The sequence below is a fragment of the Sinocyclocheilus anshuiensis genome, unplaced genomic scaffold, assembly GCF_001515605.1.
Source record: "Sinocyclocheilus anshuiensis isolate Anshui unplaced genomic scaffold, SAMN03320099.WGS_v1.1 scaffold335, whole genome shotgun sequence".
NCBI classification, from domain to species: Eukaryota; Metazoa; Chordata; class Actinopteri; order Cypriniformes; family Cyprinidae; genus Sinocyclocheilus; species Sinocyclocheilus anshuiensis.
Genome location: NW_015548239.1, coordinates 1,123,382 through 1,134,826, shown reverse-complemented (window position 1 = coordinate 1,134,826; position 11,445 = coordinate 1,123,382).

Genomic DNA, 11,445 nt, shown 5'->3' with positions numbered 1-11,445 from the left:
TTTAGATAAATGTAAAAGTACAATTACAAGAAATATATAAATATTATATATATATATTAAAGGAAACAATTTGTACCATTTTCCAGGCTGTTGTCTTTGGTTACAATGTAAATAATTTTACCTTGAATAAATACTTGCTACTTTCAGTATTTGACTGTTTTATAACGTCCTCTGTGATTCCAACCTGAATGCTTGAAAGTTGTTAGTGTGAAACTACAACCGTTTGAAAACTCCTTGTAATCAAAATGTAACTTTAAGTAAATATTTGTTGTCTTTGAAGCATCAATATAGATTGCATATAGATTTGACCAATCAAACGCTCTCTAGAATGTGAACACCAGCAACCTTCAAGGCCTTTGTTACTTTTTAATATTTTATTTTAGTTATAGAAATACATTTATGTCTCTCTTTCTAAATAGAATATATATATATATAAGCAAACTGTTTTGATATTTCCTGCATGTCAACATCTTCAGGGAGTCTTTTTTTATTTTTTTTTTCTTTAAAAAATTATTTTGAAAGTGTCATGCTGGGACTGTATTGATGGCAACAGCGATACATGACCAAAAGAAATGTCATTCACAATTGAAAGGAAGGTCATATCTTGTGTTTTCTGCATTAATTTTGTCTTTAATATGCTCAAGGTCTGTGTATATGTGCTGTGAGCCTCCCTATTTTGTGACCGCTCGACTTGAAGGTCAGAATTTTATTGACACTTAAAAAATTTTGAATATTTTTGTCCTAAAGCACATCTGTGTGAAACAGATTTTCGCTGCTTCTGTCACTGATGCATGTTTGCCAAACAACAGTCTGTTTCACCTTGTGACATTCTCAGTTTTGTCATGTTATGTTTCGACAGTTTCCACAGCTGGTTTCCAGAAGAGAGCACTATGGCTCAGGTTCATGCCCTTCCAGACTGTTTTTTTTTCTTTCTAAGGGCTCTTTGCTAAACTGCTAATGCCTATACTCACCATAAAGAACTTTTTAAATCACGCTGTCTGCTGCTGCTGTCCTGCAGACAGTGGTGATTTATGCTATTCCACCTTTTCAGATATGTTTAGTGATGAACAAACCCTGTAAATGTACTTTGCTTAAAGGAGACATATTATGCCCCTTTTTACAATATGTAATATAAGTCTCTGGTGTCCCCAGAACGTGTCTGTGAAGTTTAATCTCAAAATACCCCACAGATCATTTATTATATTATTTTGATATTCTGTGGAAGCAGAAACACGCTATTTTTCGGGCCTGTCTCTTTAAATGCAAATGAGCTGCTGCTCCCCGCCCCCTTTTCCAGAATAGAGCTGCAGCTCGGACCTGCTAAAAACATCTGTTATGGTTCTGATTATCATGTTTATCGCGCTGAAATCATGCGGTTTAAACCATATGAGTTTAAACTTCTGATATACTGTTTTCTGAGAGCACACATCCGAAGCACACGGACAGAAAGCGGCCACCACACAGCATGTGAGTACTAAACTAAGTTCTCATAAACACAAGTTTGTTAAAAACACAAGTTACAAAAACAGTCGGCTATGTCTGTGGAGGTAAACTGCTGGGAAATAAATCACATGTTTATTTTAGATCTAAATAGTGTTCTGTGCTTGTCTGTGCAGACAAAGGCAGAACAGTTAGTATGTTTTGCTCAAATTTTGGCCATGGCATTAGAGCTGGTACACCGTTGTCGCTTGCGAAAACACAATGACGGCGCTGTGGATGGAAACTTACAGATTAAGGGGCGGTAATATTATAATGAGATCCCTTTGCCGATGGGCCGGGGACCTGATTATAGCACTTAAAACCTGGAAAAGTCAGATTTTCATGATATGTCACCTTTTAAGGAGCTAGACCCCCTTCATCCAATTTGAGACATTTGTTGTCGTTAAAAATCAAGAGCTGTCGCCACCTGGCAATGCTGTGGAGTTCAGGGCTCCTTAATCTGACGTTCATCTTCTGAAAGCATAGAGTTCTGATAGAACTGTCTCCTGCACTCAAGAATATCTTCTTTTCCTTCCACATCACCAAATGCACAAAATAATGTTCTTTTTAGCAACATCATATGACCCCTTTAAGATTCAATGTCCAATCACTGCTGACTGTTTTAGCAGGCCTACTTGACAGTCAACAAAAATTTGCTTATTAATGCCATTTGCTTAAGTAAGGGATTATGTACTGTACAGTCAGTCGATCATTATCGTAAAATAAACCAGAGGGTGATCAACCCATCAATATGGTAGCATCTTAAATTTAAAGCTAAGAAAAACAGAACACTATAACATACACAAAAATTGGCCTAGCAACAAGTTGAACACTGCAGTAATATTTATAGTGTAGTTCTCTGAGGTCATTTTCACTACAATCATTAAGCTAGGTGACTCTGCGGTCTAATACAAGAGAGACATCAAAAGAATAGTTGACCCATTGGCTGAAAATGTACTCACCCTCAGGCCATAAGATGTAGATGAGCTTGTTTATTCATCTGAACACATCTGGAGAAATTTAGCATGTGCTCACCAATGGATCCTCTGCGGTGAATGGGTGCCGTCAGAATGAAAGTCCAAAGAGCAGAGAAAAACATCACAATGATCTGCAACAAGTAATCCGCACAGCAACCAAAGTCTCTTGAAGCAAAAAGATGGATGTTTGTAATAAATCTAAAATAACACTTCTTTCAGTGAAAAAGTCCATCTCTTGTCCTCACTTTAAAATCATATTTGTTTAGACCTGTTTTGGACTGCTTTAATAGGATAATGACCATTGTATAGTCATAGAATCCTTATAACAAACATTATAGAAAATAATTGTAAATGAAAATAAATAACATTAATAAAATCTCATAGTATGCATTTCATAGTATTTATTTTAAGCAGGTCCTTAGTTTCCTTTGTTTCTCTCAGTATGGGATTCGACAACTGAATAAGTGGCCCTGCTGCTATAATATCCTGAATGAAAATTATATTTGATGAAATCAGGGTGTGTTTTGTGTGTTTATATTTGGGATTTATTTTCTGAAACTCAAATTTCTTAAAGCTTCACTGGGCTTTGTTTGATCTAATGTAATATTTATCAATTCCAAAATCCTTAAGAGATATAAAAGGGACTTAAATGTCACAGTTGCAGAAATGATTGTCTGGATGGCACGATGAGGGGAATTTGGACTCCCTCACTAAATACAGACCCACGCAGGCAGAATTTCTAGCCAGCTCACTCAACCGAAATAGTTTTTTATAAAATAAAGTTTTTCTGTAATTTATTAACAAACTGCAATTTCGTGAATGCCTTTCTTCTTAGAATTTGGTACAGGTGTTTTTCTCAAAGAAAAGAGAATTGAATCACACAGATGTTTTAAAGAAGGGAATCAATCACACAGATGTTTTAAACTGATATGTGGTCCTAATTAGAAATGGAGATAAATCCGAGGTAATTTGGCTGTGAGTGGAGACCCCTGACTGATCAATGAGACTCAAGCTGTTAAACAGCTGTCAATCACTGTGTTCTGTCAAACATTTTGTTTCTCATTTAGTGAGTTTGTTGTGTCTTGCAGTTCATTCTCGGTTCACTAGGGGAGCTGTTTCATTAATTACTGAGTTTGAGATTCTATCTAAACTCTTGGTTTTTGATTCTAAACTTGAAAATAAACTTTTTTTTTAAACAATTTGGAACTGATAAATATTTTAAATCCTGCACTATTTATAGATCACTAATGAAATAAATACATTTATGACTTTGATAATGAGACACTTTGGGCAAATTATCAGATGTTATTGCATCCACTGGAGCTCAAGATGCTCTTTGGATAATCTTAAATCATGTTGGAGAGCACGATCATCAGGACTGACACAAACATGTGGTGCTCATCCAGCTCAAATGCTGCTGCCATTAAAGTAAAACCCATTCTGAAATTCTTTAAAAAATTTTTTTTTACTTAAATTGTTATACTGATAATATATATAACTTGTAATGAAAAAAAAAATGTATTGCATTTGAAAAATTGCAAAACAAATGCATTTTCATTAGTGGCTTCAGAATTTTGGACCCCACTGTATATTTGGCTGATTGAACACTGATCTGTGGGCAGATCTCATATTTTTATGTAATAATTAGAGTTTGCATTGAGATGAGGAAGGCAGGTCTTGCATCAGCAACAGGAGCACAGAATCATATTAATTGTCCGGCCTTTCTACCCTACAGAGCCTCCCCAAGGACGGCAGAGGGAATTAAATGAAAGTGCAGCTGCATAACAGGTGAAGCTTGTGTGTGTGTGTGTGTGTGTGTGTGTGTGTGTGTGTGTGTGTGTGTGTGTGTGAGAGAGAGCGAGAGAGATGGAGCTGTCTGCTGTTTGTCCTGCAGGAGGGAATAAATCAGAGCAGCCTGGCGATGAAACTTTAATGAAGAAACAGAAACAGACTCACTCAGTCCAGCCTTATCATAGCCATCTTTCTTTCAGCCTGATTTAATCGCTCCTTCTGACCATCCTTATTTTTTTTTTGGACATGAGTAAAAGATGTTCAAAAATGAGACTCCTACAGTACTAAAAATTAGATGTTTTGTTTCAGTATATTATGTAATATAGCTACTGAAACAAAACATCAATTTTTTTTATTTTATTTATTTATTTTGTTGTTGAATACTGCAGGACTAGCCTACCATATGAAAATTCTGCTCAAACTGTTAGCTGGAACATGTTTTGAAACATACTAGGTGGTTTCTAGCTGCCATTAACAAAGAGCCATATATTATGATGAAATATGTTTTTTATGTTGCTAAGAATATTATTTTGTCAGAATATGGTTACTGTTAAATGATGGAGATGGTATAATCTATCGGCACAATCGCCTAGCGCCATCTCTTGTTGGTTGGCGGCGATTTAACAAGCCAATGTCCGTAGGTGTGTCGTTTAAATTGTGCCTTGTGTTCCAGTGTTATTTTACTCATAAATCATTGTCTAGCGAGGAACACATTCGAGAAACATTTTCCCTGACAATATTTCAGAAATCAACTCGTTATTAACTCGTTAAATATCATTATAATACATAGTTCATAAAAATGCAGTGTCATCAGTTTGTCTAAAAGATTACAGAACGTTTTGCACCATTTACACGTGTTAGGGAACAGGTGTAAATTTATTTTGTACCAACTAACATTTTCAAAATACGAACATTTTAATGAATCCGAAAATTTACGTCAGAACGACTTTACGAATGATTTTCACAAAAAATCGTTCTGCCCGTGTTTCATGAATGAGGCCCATTGAGTCATACAACTCACTCACAAACTGAATCGCTTGGAGCGGTAAACGGCACGCCAGCAGTAAAACATACTTTTGACAACAGAACAAGACAAAAGATGGATTATGTGGATACTTAGCCTACCTACAATGAACTAAAATCAAAACTGAAAATACATTGGGTTTGTCGTCGATGAATGCACCTGCATGTGAATCTTGTGAACTGCAGGTAAACAGCAGCATTTTTCAACAAATAGCATCGAAATATTAAGAAGGCCTACACGAAATCACTTAATGTGGCTTAATGGACCAAGACAGTGATAAAGACAAAATTGTAAAGCATACTATATGTGCAGATACGCCCAAAATGTCAACGAAACATGTTTATTTACACGTTAAGCGTTTTCCTCTTATATAAAGAAAACACTTAAAGTCCGCGTGAACCGGAAGTTGCTGCCGACTTTATTTCAGTGTAGTGACGTATTTCCTTCTGAAACGGAATATTGAATAGAGGGCATGGTTTTATTTTGGCACTCCTCCTCTCTGTCTCTCACTCATATCAAACTAACGGTTGGAGGGGTGTGTTTAAAAGGATATTCTGCCCAAGATGTCAAACTGACATCATCAGAGAAGGACTGCCATTCCAGAGCAGAAGCAAATGTTCAGATTTTGATTAAATATTACCAAAACAAACAATTTTTTTCAGCGGATTAACTTGCACGGATTAATTGTTAACATCAAGACTAGCAATGTGCGCTAGTAAAGTAAATAAAGTCAATTTTGATTGCATGCCGACTTTAATGCACTGAGACAGTGATATTAAAAGACCACATTCTTTGCACACTTTACTAATAAAGCATACTATGTGTACGAAAACAGATGAGCCCAAAATATGTAGGCCCTACTTTAAATTTAACTGTCTGTTGAATGCATAAGCCATGTTAAGCGTTTTCTTTTTATGGTTTTCTAAAGTGAGGAAAACACTTATAACGTGTAATTAAAAGCGTTGCGTTCATATTCTGGGCTCATCATGTCTTTTAATATCACTGTCTAAGTACATCAAGCCAGCATTTTAAAATGCTACAAAACTGTTAACAAGCTCCCAGGGATTTGATTTTGGTTGTCATTTGTTAGTGTTCGTGTCTGTCCTCGGAATATGACCCACAATCTCCGATTCTCCTTCGTGGTCATGGAAAAATGAGTATTTACAATGACAACAATTATACTTAGTCACTGAAACATTTCCAAAAAAAAATGGATGGACTTCTGTCAGCTTGTTGAACACACACTTTTATTTGGATATAGCACCATATGATGGCTGAAGCAGCAGCGAGCATCCAGCGTGCGACACTGTAATCAAATCAACATAAACGATGGGGCTTATCTTCCCTGCAAACAATACAACAAAGAATGTGAATATTTAACTTCAAGGCAAAAGCAAAACAAAAGATGAACAGGTATCCTTATTAATTTCAGCATTTGTGGCAGAGGGCGATCCTCCCAAAATGGCGGCAGCACGCAAAAGCGTTCATGAATTATAATAATTTAAGTTTGGATAGTGCACTTTCACGTCTATTTTAAAAAATGGTGGGTGACAGTTAAGGGGTTAAGAGTTAATCGTGTTAAGTGTTGTATAATGTCTCTGTTCAAATTCTACTAATTCACAAGCCGAGTGAGAGTCACTCGCAAAGGTAATGTTAATTATTAAACCAAACAAAATTAAAACTTTCAAAAAAAAAAACAGCAATGTGATTCTTTTATTGAGTGATAGGCAGTGGGTTTAATCAGGGACATTATTAATAGATCTACTATCCGGCGTCTTCTCCTCATCTCCACGACCTGCTTCCCTTAGTGTTTTTACACAAAGAAAAGGTGATAAAACATATTACATTGTCCAGTTTGATGATCTGAGTTACTATTGCAATTCTCGATGCAGCATGGATGACATACAATGGTGACATTTTTCGCAATCACGACAGAAAATCAAACTACTGCCCTAAACTCAATAGCGGAAAGGCAGCGCGATCCTCCCAGTATGGTGGTTTCCCAGAACTCAACGGTGTGAGGTCAACTTATAGAATATTTGAGTCTGTATTTTTATTGATAGTCGAGGGTCTGTATTTTTATTGGTTGTGCAAGTTCTGTGTTTTTATTGATACGTTTACATGGAACAGAACAGAGCTTATTCCATAAGCCACAGGACTCGCTGGCTAACAAGTTGTCTGACAGCTCAGCACTAGAATATTACATTCCAGATACCAAATTTTAAATTGCAGACACCTAAAGATTAAATACATAACCATACTAGTGAAATATTAATACAGACACCTGAGTAGAATGAAGCAGAAGTTGTCAGAAAGGAGCAAGTCGGTCCAAGCAGATATGCCGTGGCTCGTATTGTCTCTCCAGAAATCATAGCTTTGGTTTCCTGCTTCATTTGAAGCTCTGAAGCAGACAAATATCTTCATATCAATGTCTCAGGCTTAATCATAAAGGAGAGAGTTCTTCCATGACCTGCTCCGCTTGTAATATCCCGCTCTCTATCAGAGATGTCCATCACACTTTCTCTCACTCCACGTGCGTGTGTGAGGCTGAAAGCCATTGTGTGTGTGTGTGTCTGTGTGACTAGGTTTGTATGGATATGTGCATGTGTTTCAGTGCATGCAGGTATTTAATAGCATTATATGTGACTGATAATTCAACCTTATTATGACCCTCTGTTCAGCTTTTGTTGCTTGGCAGCAAAAGCTCCTCTGGGATCTATTGAAATAAACCAAAACAGAGCAGGGATGCACATGAATCCGTGTGTCATTCGATCATTCGTTTTTTGATTTAATATTGAAAGTAGAAAAATGAGAAAACTGCTCCTTTTTCGTTTTCTTCCAAAAAACGAGAAACGATAATTCAGCTTAAATTTTGGGAGAAACGAGAATTCAGCTTAAATTTTCGTTTTTCGTTCATGGGTGGAAAAATGAATAAACGGCTTGAATATTTGATTACTACATGTGGGCGGGATTTAGACGCCCCTTTCTGCTGATTGGTCAGCCGAAGATCAAACCGCGCCGTCATCAGTTCTTCTGCAGCAAAATAATAGTCATCCACTGCTGCAGTTGTATGGATTCTTAACGCTCGAGCTATTCATTAGTCTGTTTGTTTGATGAAAAATATGAAATTGATAAAATAGGTTATTAATCCGTACAACTGCAGCAGCGGAGGACTATTATTCTGCTGTGTGATACTGCGGAAGAACTGATGAAGGCACGGTTTGATCTTCGGCTGACCAATCAGCAGAAAGGGGCGTTTAATTCCCACCCACATGTAGAAATCGAATATTCAAGCTGTTTATTCATTTTTCCACCCATGAACGAAAAACGTAAATTTAAGCTGAATTCTTGTTTTTCGTTTTTTGGAAAAAAACAAAAAAACGAAAAAGGAGCCGTTTTCTCATTTTTCTACTTTCAATATTAAATCAAAAAACGAATGATCGAATGATACACGGATTCACATGGTGGGGACTTTCCATATACTTCTGTTGCTTTAATATCAAGCTAATTATATTTTCTATCTCCTAACCCTCACGCAAACCTTTCTGCATTTTTAAATTTCATTAAGGTGTTATTTACTGCATTTATTGAGCTGTTTTCCTTGTGGGCAATGTCGGCTGCTTCCCACAATATAGGTGATTTCAGGTTTTACTATCCTTGTGGGAATATTTGGTCTCCAGAAATGGCAGAAATGAAACACTTTAGGCATATTCTCAAATGAAGGGGCAACAGACGACAGAAGGACAGAGAGAGAGAGTGAAAGTCATATGGTATTCAAACTGTGCTTACTACATCTTACTCTTTGTCTTCTTTAATGAAGTGTGTAGGGTAGACTGCTGCTAGCTGTCACAATTTTTACTTCTCAAATGTAGTTTGTTTTTGAAAGTCAGGTTCTGTATGGACTATACATTATTTAATATTTCATTCACTGTTTCCCAGAAAAAGATGTAGTTTGTTGAACACTCATGCACTACCTTACAAAAATGTGGGGTCAGTAATATTTTACCGATTGTTGAAAGAAATTAATACTTTTATTTAAGTTAGAGACATTTATGATGTTACAAAGATTTCTATTTCAAATAAATGCAGAACTTTTCATTCATCAAAAAATAAAAAATAAATAAAAATCAGGAAAAACATCATGATTTCCATGTATTACGCAGCACAAATGTTTTTAAGATTGATTATGATATATAATAAGAAATGTTCAGCACCAAATCAACATATTAGAATGATTTCTGAAGGATCGTGTGACACTGAAGACTAGATTTTTGATAACCTGATACTGTATTTTTTTTAACCTTTTTTTTGTATTTTTTACCTTTTTTGACAACATGCCCCAATAGCAGGCATTATTATTGTTGCCAAGTCTGCAGTTTTCTCAAACAATTAGTCTACTTTTATACTGTTGCTGTGGGTTGTTTTTTTACACCTATGAAATATAAATTAAAATGGGAAATACAAGTTGACATATTTGAAAAAATAGCTTTGTGCTATTTTTCATTATATAGTTGTTCTTTGCCTCAGTCTAATGAAGGAGTTATAGCCCCGGTCTCTCTTGTTTGGTATCTAGCAGTGTGCTTGTATATTTGCAATCATTCCATCTCACAGCTCACCACGTAGTAGATTTTGTTCCCTGTGTCTCACTCCTTTCTTTTATTAATTTGATCAGCTGCTCTTGCCAGCTCCCTCGTTACTTCCTGTACCCATGAGCCCCCCTTCATCTGTGAGTCACCCGTTCCCAATGGAGACTACTGGCGACCCTGGAGCGCAGAGAAAAAAAGAGAGAGCGAGAAGGACAGGAAGTAAACAGCAAGCTATATGACAGAGGGAACAACAGGGTTTTTGTGTGCACAGCTTAAAGAGGGCTATCACTGGAGGAGAGCAACACACAGTGGACAAGTGCAGGAAAAATGAACACTAGAACAAGGGCCTTGGAGATAGAGAGAGACAGTAATGAAGAGAGCAACAGGGGGATAGGAAGAGACGAATCTCCTCCTCAGTTCCTAAAGAGAGTGTGATCTCTCAGAGAGCGGTCAGAAGTGTGTGCGTGTATTTGTCTGTGAGTGAGAGGGGGTAGTATTAGAGGATCTTTGAAGTAGAGGGGCGTTTGAAGCCTCTGCTAGCCCTCAGCTGTGCTATATAGCATTCACAGGGAAAATAATCCTTGGAGGGCACTATGTAGGGGAGGCTGGAGATGTTTTTACATTTTCCTTCATTACTTGCAGACTACTACATGTCTAAATGGAATATTTTGTTATAAGACTTGAGCTAGAAGTAACAGTACCATGAATATACAGTATTTAAAGGGGTCATATGATGTGATTTCAATTTTTCCTTTCTCTTTGGAGTGTTACAAGCTCTTGGTGCATACATAAGATCTGTAAAGTTGCAAAGACTAAAGTCTCAAATCCCAAGAGATATTCTTTATAAAAGTTGAGTCAACCACGCCTACCTAAAATGGCTCATTCTAACACGCCCCCACATACCTACGTCACTATGTGCGAAGATTTGCATAACGCCGGCCAAATGTTTACGCAAAGAAAGAAGGCATAACTTTGATTCTCGCTGTAGTATTGTTGTTGCCACCGCCGCCATGTCGTGGAGACGCTGTGTGTTTCGTTGTGAAAGCGAAACTACTTTGTTTGGCCATTCCATATTGGCCAATATTCCGCACTGGATTTTTTAACCTTAAACCGCATAAACACATTGCATTACACCAAATACACAAAATAATGTTCTTTTTAGCATCGTCATATGACCCCTTTAATAAGTCTGTTTAGGTGGTTTTGGGGTAATTTTAACTTAACTCCACTATATCTTAAATAATAACACATATTACAGACAGGAATAATATTACTGCTTTAATATTATAACATGACTTTAGTTTTTTATGGTGCTAATTTGATCTGTTTTAACTGTATATCCAATCAACAACCAATATCCTTCCCCTACATTTTTTGTCTTATTCGATAATCGGTTTCACTCCTCTATGCATCACAATATGGAAGAAAAGATGTTGATACTTACACTACATTGCCACTTTACATCTACATTGCTACATTATAATTATTTGATTAGTTTATTACTCCAATATTTATCTAAAGTATACTGTGTCTTTGTCTTACAATATATTGACCAACTGATGATTCTAGAACACATGTTAGTTAATTT